General features: G+C 39.0%; 1 pseudogene; it reads left to right on the top strand.

The window, feature by feature from the left end:
• The first annotated feature begins 9,398 nt into the window (after window positions 1-9,398).
• On the top strand, window positions 9,399-9,802 carry LOC125172405 (small nuclear ribonucleoprotein Sm D2-like; annotated as a pseudogene).
• The last annotated feature ends 3,851 nt before the right edge of the window (window positions 9,803-13,653 follow it).

The following is a 13,653-nucleotide window of genomic DNA, read 5'->3' as shown; positions in this document are numbered from 1 at the left end:
TAAATTTCCAGGGGCAGTTGGTACATTTTTTTCTTCCCTGAGATATAAAAGGTGAAAGAAACAGGTAGATGAAGGTAGAGTTGGAAAACTCACTGTACTCAAGAAACATTTTCTAACAATGAAAATAAAGTTAATCAGCAATGTTAATTAATTTCACATGTTTTTTATCTAATTAATCATTTTAGAGTAATGATGTAAATAAGTTGGGGTAGTTTTTATGGGCGATACGTAAATAATGTGATAATGGAAGTAAATCTAAGTTGTTAAAAAAAATAAAGTATTAGTACATGTCAGTGTAATAATTGCTAATAGTCTATTGTACTAATGATGACAGGAAAATAATACACCACTCTTTGAGCGACAACCAACTTCAATTATAACATGTTGCATTAGTGTCCTTTTTCATTTAGCTTTCTTCCCCCCCCCCCCCCCCCAATACGGAGTGACCTCTTTTTCCTGTTTTGGAAAGGGTCATTTTCCTTATGGATGGAAAAACTTTGATTTTGAACTACTGCCTACCTATCCTCTCAAAATGCTTTTATAGGCTTGAACATGGACACACAAGATTTGGAGAAATACTTGCTCCAAACATTGCATGAGATAGTCTAATTGGTATCGGTACTTTGAGCTCCCCTAAAGACTATGGAAACGACACTCACAGTCAGATTCAGGGATATGTAACTGCACTGTCTACAATTAAATGAATACTAAATAAATTTTATTAGAATAGGTATTTAAAGTTAGCATAATCAATAATATATATGGATTGTCCCACTTCACTTTATGAGCTATCTTTACACCACTGAAATGACTGTTTAATCCTTAGACCTTCTACACAAAATTACCACAGTTTGATTCCTGAGCCAAAGACTTTCAGAGAAATCTTACATATTTATATGACAGTTTTACAAGTTGAGTTGTTTTTGAAAAATAATGTGGTAGCCTGAAAAATGGACCAGGATTCAGGTATATATGCTTTTGTTTGTACATATGACTTCCACCAGAGTGCATGTGTATATCAAGTCCAAGCCTCTAGTGAACATTCTTATGTGCATAAGACGTAGATTAGAAGGAGACTAAGATTTTTGACACCTAAGGATTTGAGAACACTGTAAGTCAAAAACATTATTCTGGGTTGTCAACAAGTCCAGATTCTGATACATGTTGATAGCGACCCATACGTCCCATAAATATAGTAAATGGATGTGTGACTTCAGACCCACAGGCACGCACCGATACCCCAGACTGACGTGGGTATAGGCAACCCTTTATGTCTGTTCTGACTTTGGCTTTTGCAGCTGCTGTTTTCTCAGTGTTGTCTCCGGGGCAGTTTCCTGTTGCCATAGCCGATGGCCTGCCCACGCCTGCCTGGGCCTTTCAAGTGTCAACACTCCCAGGCCGGCTGCAGTGGTCAAATGCTTGTTAATGAGATATAGCAGCTGGGTAGGGGTGAACCACTGAGACGGATAAAGGAATGCCGCTGGTGCAGGAAGCGATGCCTTTTGAATCTTTTCAGCAGGGTGAAAGCTTTCAAATCAAAGAGGGTATGTTGTATTCATTAATAAACCCAAGTTCCCATGCAGTCACATTAAAGCCAGCAGTTTAACTTTGCATCAGACAGGTGAATTCCCCCCTCCCGTTTTACCCTGAAAGACAATGAACAAGAAAACAGGGCTTTAGCTTGGAACAAAGCAACACTTCCTCATCTGTGGGGCTGACTGTACTGTTAAACCAAGCAGGGGTTGATGCATTCTTTTTCAATTTATCCTTTTGTCCATGTATTTGTGTGTGTGTGTGTGTGTGTGTATGTGTGTGTGTGTGTGTGTGTGCATGCACGCGTGCGTGCGTGTTTCAAAGCTCATAGCAACCACTCATGCTCCCTACTCTTGAGTCTTTTAGCCAGAGCATTGCTTTTTCTCCTTTTCTTTCAAAACCTGGCTTTCAAAAACTGAATTAACAATTTAACAACTACTTGTGAGGAAAACTACATAGATGTGGACGTGGGGCCATACTGTCTCTGTCTCAGACGAAATATAGCTGCACACCTGCAACCCCCTACCCTATCCCAACCTGGAGATGAAGCCACTTCTCCAGGGAGTAAGTAGAAGCTGGCAGCATCATGAGACAGCTCCGACAGCTAGGAGAAGCCAGAAGGGAGGAGCGGGGGAGGAGAGCGAAAGTCTCTAACCGGCAGGAAGTCCTGAAGAGAGTGTGCAGAAAAGGGTTCTTATTTTTAAGTGCTAGAAAGTCACACTCAGAGAGAATGAAAACAGTCACAATAAATAGCATCAGAGATAGATTATCTATTTTAGGGTCATTTGAGAGAATTCAGAATGAATGATAATTTTAGGAGCAGGGATGTGTAACTTGGACCAATGGAGGTTTACAGATATTCTTGCCTCTCACTATCTCCAAGATTGTTTTCAACAATCTTATTCAGCTAATAATTCACCAGGGCTAACTAGGCACTACAAAGCAAAGGTAGTATCTATGTTTTATTCTAATGACATTTTTAACTGCAAAGATTAGCTATCCAAGAAAATAAATATAGTGGGAGAGATGCATTCTTCAAAGTGCTTCAGTTTTTTTAAATATTCACAAATTGATTTATTTTAGACTTCAATTCTTATGAGAAGGCCTTTAAGCTACAGGAAAAGAGAAATAAAAATCCCATTTATTAGAAAATTATGATAATATGTCAGGCACCAAGCTAGGTAGACACTTTAAAAAAATCTATAGAAGAATGTATACACAAAGGGGAAGCCCACCAAAATTCTGCCAAAACTCAACAATTCATATTTCCTTAAAAGACGCTGTGCGATGGCTGGTTTTTAAAACCTCATCTCCTTCTGCCTTTATCCCTTTTTGAACACCTCCAAAAAGCTGCTGAATCTTGCCCTTCCAGGAGCAATAACAGTTGACTCACTTAGAACCACTGCCTCTGCCCTGGCACCCAGAAATTTGTCTCTCTTCCTAACAGCATCCAGTCCAAACACATAAGGTGTGAACTGGGTATCCACCAGTAGCCTACAGCGCTCCCTCCAGGTGAGGGATGGAATACAGAAGCACATACCCAAGCCTCAGACTTGCACTCTTCCTGTATTCCTTTGCTTTTGACTTCATGGATCTTAGTAGTTCCTTGAAAAAGCAAAACCCTAAACAGCACAAAATTATTACAGTTACTATGTAAAACAAAACAGAAACCACATTCCCCAGAGCACACGTGCACTTAATGCAGGTTTGGCATCTGATACACCTCTGCATTTTGTTCTGTGCTTTTCTGCCTGGCCCCCAAACCACCTCCACTTTATACCATATTCTCTCATTTCTTTTGCTTTCTTCTTCTTTTTTTTTCCCCCTTGGTTAAGAAGGTTTTGACTTAAAACTGAAAATATTCTAAGTGACAAGTAAGTAGCCCCTTCTCAAATAAAACCTGCAATAACGTGCCTGGATTACATTAAGGAATGCTGGAGGGGATCCCAAAAACCAGAGTTTGAATAGTCAACCTGACAGAATCCTAGGACACCATTGAAAGGGCTCCTGTTACCTAACTGACTTAGAGCTAATCAGTGTAATCCTCATGACAATACCTTGCCTGGCTTCAGGAACCTGCTGCAATACCCTGTGGGCACAGGGGGAACTGGAGGGAGCCACTGGGTGTGCCCCACACCTCTGGCACAGTGACGTGACAGGAGCTGCCTTGCCCTCTGGCTCTGCTTTTCAACAATGAGGACCAAGCAGTTTCACAGAGTGAGATAACTTAGATTTATTAAGGTGAGTAACCTCAACATGGAGACAAAAAGAGAGAGAAAACCACAGAAAGCCATCAACAGCTCATGTCCAAATCCCAGGAAACCTAGTAGCAGTGAAAGTAAGTTTCTTGGCAGAAAAACCAGATTGGTCTAGAAAGAAGTTTTGGGAAAATGTTTGAACCAGTCTCGACAGAATGAGAATGTTTCTAAATGAGCCCTTTGACTAGTTTTCTCTTGGACAATGTAAAGACCAAATGAGGGGAGAGTAGAGGACTGGTTAAATCTTTTAGGAGTAACAAACTTTCCTCTGGCTGGTTAGCCCATTTCTGAGAATTTGTCTCAAGACTCTATTTTTTTTTTTTTAACGTTTATTTATTTTTGAGACAGAGAGAGAGCATGAACGGGGGAGGGGCAGAGAGAGAGAGAGGGAGACACGGAATCTGAAACAGGCTCCAGGCTCTGAGCTGTCAGCACAGAGCCTGACGTGGGGCTTCAACTCACGAACCGCAAGATCATGACCTGAGCCAAAGTCGGACGCTTAACCAATTGAGCCACCCAGGCGCCCCAAGACTCTTTAAAGCATAAGAATGCAAGAATAGATGCTCAGAGTCACTGGATCTGTCCCCTCCCAGATCTGGTTGGCGTTGGTAGGTGGCACAATATCTGTCTTAGGATGGACAACAGTGCCTTTTGTCAAATGTCCCTCCCACTCAAGGGAAACAAAACAAAACAAAACTCCCAATATTTGCTATTGACACTTTTTAAAAAGAACATATCTGTTGTGAGATTCTTGTTTGAAGTGGTTTCAACAGAAAGAAAGGCACATACATTTACACTCTGCCCTTACTTCATTTCAGGCCATGCTGCCCATGAGAAGGAGGGTTGATACAGAATACCACTCTCATTTATATTTCTATCCTGCCGGCACAACTTAACAAAAGTAAAGAACACCCAAGGAAGGAGAGGGAGAGAAGTTGAGAATTAGAAATATATTTATGGCTTCAACATAATTTTGAGTGAGACTGATAATCTCCAATGGCCTGAATAGCAAGATGGTCCTGTTGGCTATCAGCATAGGCTATGGTTAGATTACTATTTCTTATCTCTCGTTCAAAGCTCTACTTCAAAGGACTACTATCAATTGTTCAAGTAGACAGCAAAAACTCACAATGCCTTAGAGCACTCAAGAGTGAGGAAACTATGAAAGAATTCTTTCTTGGGTTAGAGGTAGGTTTGTTGCATGTTGAAGAGAAAATGGCTGCTAGTCTAGTTACAGCACCAAAGTACCGATGAGTGAACAGGCACAGACTAAGTCCCTGGGAAATAAGGAACGTAATTAGAAGTCAGAGTAACAGAGTGTTTGGATGAAACTGAATTTAATTCAATTCTAAGCTGGAAAAAGCTAGACATTGTATCCCACAAACCATTCAATTTATTCCAGTAATTTTCTTAACAATTCACTCATTCAACAAGTATTTATTGAGCAACTATAAGCTTCCAAGCTCTGTTAAGGCATTGGCAAAACTGCAAAGAACAAAATAGGTGAGAAGCCTGTGAGATAGGTGATTCTCTGTGAGAATCACAGGGTTTATATCCTAGAAACTATTACCGTTTTGCTATACAGTCAATACAACCATGTAGCCTGCAAAGATGGGCCTTAGTCAATCATTCTGACCATTTTCTCTAAAAATTTACATTTAATATATAATACTGAAGTCTTATTATTAATCTAAAGTATGGGCAAAAGAGACCTTTTATGTGACATAATACTATTAATCGTAGCTTAATTTGATGGTGGGTGTGTGTGTGTGTGTGTGTGAGAGAGAGAGAGAGAGAGAGAGAGAGAGAGAGAGAGAGAGAGAGAATACATTTTAAAATGTGAAATCCAGAGAATATTACAGAGAAGAGAGTGACAGGTATTTTGAGGAGAGGAAATGGGCCTTCCTGGAGGCATTCTATTTTTTCCCCTCTAATATCAGAGGTTCCTGAGGGAAATTATTTCTAGAATCCCCTAAGATACTTTCTTCAGGACCAAGTGGTTGCAGTTTACTCAACTCAAGGCAAAGGAGAATAGCATCGAGAATATGCACCCACCTGGATGGTTCAGTCGGTTGAGCATCCGACTTCAACTCGGGCCATGACCTCACGGTTCAGTTTGTGAGTTTCAGCCCCACATTGGGCTTTCTGCAGAGCCCACTTTAGATCCTCCGCTCCCTCTCTCTGCCCCTCCCCCATTCACACTCTTCTCTCAAAAGTAAACATTAAAAAAATTTTTTTTAATTAAAAAAAAAATATGCACTATGTACAGGGAATTTGTAATAAGGACCGAATCCAAGGATACAAGAGAAGCCTATGTGTTACAGAGGAGAGAATGGACCTGGAACTTAACGGTTTATTAAGTACTAATTCTGCTAAATATTGTTTCCTGTATAGAAACAGGCCAAGTATTACCTAGTGATAATAAAACTTGAAGTCAAAAAATATAAAGGCAGGAGTCTTTAAAAAAATCTTTAAAAAAATCCATATATATATATATATATATATATATATATATATATGCCTTGTTAAATTTTAAATAAGCTTTGGAACAATAATAAAATCATCATTGGGACAAATCCTTATCTTTAAAGATAAGGATTAAAGGATTAAACACAGTATACTGTATTTTCGAGTGCAAGGACAACAAGGAAGTTCTCTGTAAAAAATGCCCATCTGTTTGAAGCACTTTCTTTCATTTCTCCACCTTTGCCTTGCCTTGTATTGGACTCTTCCCTCATCAGTGCCCTAAAAGGCACGTGATACTTTTGTTTTCCAACACATTCTCTTGAGGCACCTAGTAACTTCTGCTCAGTATTCTAGACATTATAGCTGATTTGATTATATAGAACACTGCTTTTGTAGGTCAGTATCTATGTATCTGTTCTATATCCTCTTCCCTCCATACAGCACACTAAACAAAAAATAAGCAAAAACAGGGGCGCCTGGGTGGCCCAGTCGGTTAAGCGTCTGACTTCAGCCAGGTCACGATCTCGCGGTCTGTGAGTTCGAGCCCCGTGTCGGGCTCTGGGCTGATGGCTCGGAGCCTGGAGCCTGTTTCCGATTCTGTGTCTCCCTCTCTCTCTGCCCCTCCCCCGTTCATGCTCTGTCTCTCTCTGTCCCAAAAATAAATAAAACGTTAAAAAAAAAATAAGCAAAAACAAACACAAATAAAACCAAAAAAAATCTAAGAGATGCACTGCAGGCTAATCCCAAAGAAGGAACTTAACCCTTTGATTTTTATCTCCCACAAGCTCCAGTACAAAAGGCATTCAGTTGTCCCCACTCAATTTAGAGTTTCTGCCATCTTATTTCAAAATCAAATCATGACTATTTATGACTATTATTATGACAATTTATGAGTATTACCAGGCTCTGCCTCATTTTTCTTAAATTTAACAGCCATCTATACTATAGATGCATCTATTCCAAACTATTTTTAACCATCCACTCGGATTCAGTGAGTCTCACTGTTGGCATGCACTGAAACTCATGTTTCCAAAGTGACAAGACTTTTTCTTCAAATTGATTAGGAGAGTAAAGGAAAACTGGACACTTTCTTTACACAACAGAAATAGCCCAACTAAATAATTCACATAAAAAATTCCCTTTAGAAATCGTTAAATCAAATAAACTCGTTTTTGCTGGGTAGTCAAAGGTCTGCATTAGAAGCAGCTAGTCTTGTACTCTGTATGATCTCTTGGAGAGGGGTGGTTAAGAAGTCTAGTCAGAGGAGCAGCAACTTTTTAAATTCTCTTGAGAATGAGTTAACACAAAGGCTGGGTCCAGCTGATTGAAACGTGGCTGATGCAACCCACTGTCTCCCCAACAGACTGAGCCGCAAGTTATATAAACCATAAGGATGATTAATGTGTTCAGATTAGTCATGCCAAGATATGGTTTAGCAGTCACCTGAAGACACCCAGCTAAAGTCCATATCGCCTCAACTCTTCCAGAACCTAATGGAGTCTTGGGAGGCATTACTGAATACAGGTGCCCCTCATCTAGGAACACTAACAGAATTCCAAACTCTCAACAAAAGTTACTATGTTATTATGAAATGATTCAAACTGCAGTAGGATTTTCCCTGCGAGTTACCCCTAAGGTATAAACTGCTTTATGCACGTAAGCATTGTTTGATTTGCGGAAACTTGAATTATATTCAATGTTCCTATGGCACATTCATTGTGTAAAACAGACAGTACATGAATTGAAATCTTAACTCTTACTGAATGGTAAGCACAGAGGAACTGATTGGAGAATAATCAAGTTTCAAAAATCTACTTTACACAAAACCATGGAGAGCAAAGGATAAGCAATCTGGCCACAGCAGCCACAGATCGTAAAGACTGAACACAACCATCATCACGTCTTAAACTTCTAAAATGTAGAATGTTTAAGCCACTACAACTTTTTAATCTATTTAATGTTGGCTATATTGTATGAATCATTCAACAGTTACAACTCAAGTTTGACCTTTCACTTTCTTATCTAGAGAAAATTTCATTTTCAAGTATCCAAGAATATTTAAACTATTCGAAGTATTTCAAGAGAACTTTTGGCACTTGTCACCAAGCTCAATAGCTAACAGTTGCTGCCACCTATAGGCCCAATTTCAAGAGAAGAAGCTGGGACTTGAACAGGGCCTTGCACAGTTTAACAGAGCAAGTTTATTTTTCTTTCTCAGGGAAAGACACAGTTGGTACCCATAGACTGCTGATACAGCTCCCTGAGAAAAGAAGATTCAGATATGACAAATTTTACTGGCTCCTTCAGCCACAATCTCTTTAAACCACCTCATGGGTTAGGGGTGGGGGAGGGAGAAGCCAGAACTTTAAACCATCAGCCTCTCTGCTCAAAAAACAAATGAAACAAAACGAACTCAAGTTAGCAGTCAAGTTAGCGAGGCCTTCAGTCACATATCATTGTAATTGTCACGGCTATACAATCATGTGAAAAAAAGTGACAAGGAGATACTTTCTTTTGTGTCAATTAGCATGTTCTCACATGTGAGAATCTGAATTTTTTGGACAGACTCTCTCTCTGCTGGAGATTTTGTAAACCCTTCACTCTGAGACTAAACATCTATATATCTATACCTGTATCTAGAGATGTGTGTGTCTATACAACTATATAGATATTATATATATATATATATATATAAAATATTATATTTTTAAAAACTGTCTTCTAACTTAAAATGACATGTGAAAGTAGTCTTTACTACCTCCATTTTACTGATTCAAAAAATCCTAAGGCTAAAGGGCGCCTGGGTGTCTTTGGTGGGCTGGCCATCCAATTCTTGATTTTGGCTCAGGTCATGATCTAACAGTCGTGGGATCGAGCCCGTATCACACTCTGCTGGGCATGGAGCCTGCTTGGGTCTCTCTCTCTCCCTTTCTCTCTCTGCCTCTTCCCCTGCTCATGCTTTCTCTCTCTAAAAATAAATAAACAAACACTTAAAAAACAAAACTAAGGCTGAAAGAAAAAAAGTATATCCATTAAAAAAAAGTTAAATCTCAGCTGCAGGATTTTTTTTTTTTTGTAATCAGTAAAACGCAGAGAGTAAAGTCTACCTTCAAATATCACTTTAAGGGGAGGCACGAGCAACACGGAGGAGAGGGCACTGACCTGGGAGCGCAGCCACTACCACCATGAGCCTCCTCAACAAGCCCAAGGGTGAGATAGCCCCCGAGGAGCTGCAGAAGCGGGAGGAGGAAGAGTGTAACACGGGTCCACTCTCCATGCTCACACAGTCGGTCAAGAACACCACCCAAGTGCTCATCAACTGCCGCAACAACAAGAAGCTCCTGGGCCGTGCAAAGGCCTTCGACAGGCACTGCAACATGGTGCTGGAGAATGTGAAGGAGATGTGGCCGAGGTCCCCAAGAGCGACAAGGGCAAGAAGAAGTCCGAGCCAGTCAACAAGGACCGCCACATCTCCAAGATGTTCCTGCGCGGGGACTCCGTCTGTCATCTTGATCCTGCGGAACCCGCTCATCGCCGGCAAGTAGGGGCCTCCTCCCCGCTGTCATCCTGCGAAGACCTGCCCTCTGTAATGGGAATAATAAAGTCCTGTGTTTTTCTTAAAAAAAAAAATCACTTTAGGGATTAGAAGACATTTTATTTTTATATACTATATATTTACATATATGTACACGTAAATGAGTATGTTTGTATTTATTCACTGAATATATTCTCAGTGAATAGCACACCATAGCTTATAAAAATGTTAGCTCTGTTACACCACTAATTTTATGATATTCGGGAAGTCATTTCATAATTGGACTTCTGTTTCGTTATTTGTAAAGGGAAGAGCTCAGACTAAGTATTTTCTAGATTCCCCCTGGGCTAAATATTCTAGCATAAGGCTTTTGAGTATGGCAGTCCTCTCTACCCACCCCAGCTGGACCCATTTCTGTATTCGGGCTACACGTATGCTGGATAAATGGTTGCGAATTCATGTGCCCTCCAGCCGTGTGTTCCTTCTATATTGCACAACACGAGGAGACCAGAAAAGAAAGAAAACCTTCACGACTGATGACCACTTCACAATTCCTAAATACATTTGTCCCCTTGTTATGAGCTACACTGCATCCCCCCAAAAGTCTTATGTTGAAGTCCTCATCCCCAATATCTCAAATGTGACTGTATTTGGCCTTTAAAGACTTGATCAAGTTAAAATGAAACCATTAGGGTGGGCCCTAATGCAATCTGGTGTTCATATAAGAGGAAATTTATACACACACACAGACACAAGGGGTATGCACCCACAAAGGAAAGACCATCTGAGAATATGGCGAGAAGGCACCAGATAAAGGCAGCATTTGCAAACCAAGAAGAGAAGTCTCAAAAAACAAAAAACTAATCATGCCAACACCCTGATCTTGGACTACCAACCTCCAGAATCTGTTGTTTAAGCCACTCACTCAACCTGTGGTATTTTGTATGATAGCCCTAGCAAATTAATATACCTCTTGACCTAACTCTGACTTTGAATAACTTACTTATGTTCTCAGATTTCTTACACTTAAAATACAGATATTTCAAAAGTTGTAAGATTAAAAATGATGATGTATATAAATGGCGTCCTATGTTGCTAACACAAAGTAGTTGCTCAAACATTAATTCTTTCCCTTCCTAAACCCTCTGCTGTCAAGTGAACTTGAATAATCTTTGGAATGCAAGTTCACATTTTTTTGTTCTTCCAGTAGTCACTTGGTCTATGTGTACATAACTTGACAAAATATTTTAAAATAAATGTTGATATGTAACATCTTTTGTGAATACACATTAAATGTAATCAGTTATACTTAACAAAATATTTTGGTGAAAATAATATATATGAAATCAAAACTATCCCAATCAATCCAGACTACATAGGTACTATATCTGGGTGAATTCTAAGGCTTATCCTACACAAAGCTTATGGATTTCACCACTTAGATAAACATTTCAAAGTCTAAATGTTCATTCAGATCTACCTTAGGCATACATGTTTACTGAGCTTCTATGATCAAGATTGTCTTAATATGGTCCCCCCCCCCCCCACCTTCTAGCACAGGCTCAAAAATGTTGGAGCTTCTCTTCTAACAACCATCGTCTCTCCTCCCATGCTCCACCTTCAATTATATCTCAGTTCCTGTCTTGTTATATGTAGGATTAATTCAATTTCTTCCTATTATTCTAAATTTACTTCAGATTTTATGAACCAGTAAAGCTTAAGGATAATAAAAACAAAATTAATACCCATACTTGTAAAACAATACTAATTCAAGGAGGCAAAACTTTCAATAAGAATACCCTTACCTTTTTTTATTCTTTTGGCCCAATTCCATAATATTTTTTATTTCTTTTTCCTCCCTTCCCCTCAAAACTCAAAACCCAAAGCAGATTCTTCCCAGAAGCCCATGAAAAAAGGAAAATAATGAAAACAAATGTAAGTTAAACTTTTTGCAAACTTTGGAAAATGAGCTGTTCTGGTTCATTTCAAATTTTTTTGGCAAAGATCCAGAGTCAAATAGGAACCAAGATCACATATCCACAGTGAAGAGTGGAGAGGGCACATGGTGAAACTGACCAATTTCCATCTAATTAAAGAGAGAGCTTGCTATGGTAATCAGGTAAAGTCAGAAGTTTTCCTCATACAGGACTCAGAGAACTGTGACTGTTATAGCCCCACCATCTAAGGTAATAAAGTAATAAAGTTTTCAAACTGACAAATGCTGGAGTAAACATGACAAAACTTGAAAAAATCTTAACTTTAGCATAAATGATAAATACATGAAATAAGAAAAATAATTTGAAAAGAGACAAAACTTTCTCAAGCTAATCCTTTAGCTACAAGTAGCACCAAGTACGACTAGTTACTTGAGAAACAGCAATAGAGTAAAAGAGACAATTCAAAGAGTAGAACATTTATTAAAATTCCAATTAATATCATTGCTGGACACTGTTGGTTAGTTAACAGAGTCCCATTTGCAATTCCTTCTTTTATGTTTTATTTTATATATTTTTTAAGTTTATTTATTTATTTTGAGAGAGAAAGAGAGCAGGAGCAAGGAGGGGCAGAGTGGGGGGCTTGATCTCATAAACTGTCAGATCATGACCTGAGCCGAAATCAAGAGTCAGGTGCTTAACTGACTGAGCCACCCAGGCACCCCTGCCATTCCTTCTTTTAAAAACCTTCCAATTATTGGTCTGTGGCAGCCATGTGGCCCAGTTATGGACAGTGATATATAAGTCATGGAGTAGGACTTTCTGGGGAGTCTTTTGTTTGTCCCCCCTACCACAAACACCCATTTAGCCTTAAGGGGAGTTTTTTTAAATAGTTATTTTTTAGATAAAGAAAAATTATAGATTCAGTTCAGTCATTTGTCTTTATCACTTCTTGCTCTTTGGAATGTGAAAAGATGTCTAAAAGTGTAGTACCTCCCTTATGACCATGAAGAGATAAGCATGAGGAAAGAGGTCCACATGTCAAACATGGCAGAGCCCTCAAATGGAGAGATTCTCTTTACTAGATCAACTTCAGTCTGCCTATCTCCAGATCCTTGCTTCAAGGGACAAATAAACCCCTTTGTTTATTAAGCTACTATAGTTGGATTTTCTACTGCTTATGGCCAAACACACTTATAACTGATGCAATATCCTCAAAGATTCATAAGGAAGTTTATCCATAAAACAAGAACAGGTTACTGTGAAAAGGGAAGAACCAGATAACTTGAAAGAATTCTTGCAATTTCAACATAAGACTGGCAAATTTTTCATACTAGGAGGGCTAAAGAGTGGAGGTAAACTTACACAACAAAGAGCAGAGATATAAATATAAAAGTTCAGAGAAATAACAGACATATCCAGTGGGCATGAAATCTGGCCCTAGAAGATCTCCAGAGGGACGAGAGAAAATAAACAGGAGAATAAAATCCAAAAAAAATTGACAGAAATTTTTCCTCTGAACTGAAATACAGCATAAGTACCAAACTGAAAGGAATCACACCAAGTGTCAAACAAAATGAATGGAAAAAAAATACCTATACCTTAGCACTTTATAGTGAAGTTTCCGAATTCTGAGAATCCCAAATGGATCTACTAAGTTTCTATGAGAAAAATATAAGTATTTCATCAATAAAGAAATTATCATCAGACTCATCAGTAGCAGATGCTTAGAAAATGTGGCAATATATTTAAGGTTCAATAGGCAAATGATTTTCAATGTAAAGTTGTACATTCAGGTAAACTATTATTTTAGTATGAGGATACGACAAGAATCTGACTCCATTCTTGACATTTTACCCCTGACAGTTTTCAGTCTTCACCCTTCTTTCTCCCCCACACCCCCTCCTGGCCCCTTACCCAGGCAAAC

This window comes from Prionailurus viverrinus, chromosome A1 (assembly GCF_022837055.1).
Source record: "Prionailurus viverrinus isolate Anna chromosome A1, UM_Priviv_1.0, whole genome shotgun sequence".
Taxonomy (NCBI): Eukaryota; Metazoa; Chordata; class Mammalia; order Carnivora; family Felidae; genus Prionailurus; species Prionailurus viverrinus.
This window is presented reverse-complemented; position numbering and strand designations above follow the sequence as displayed.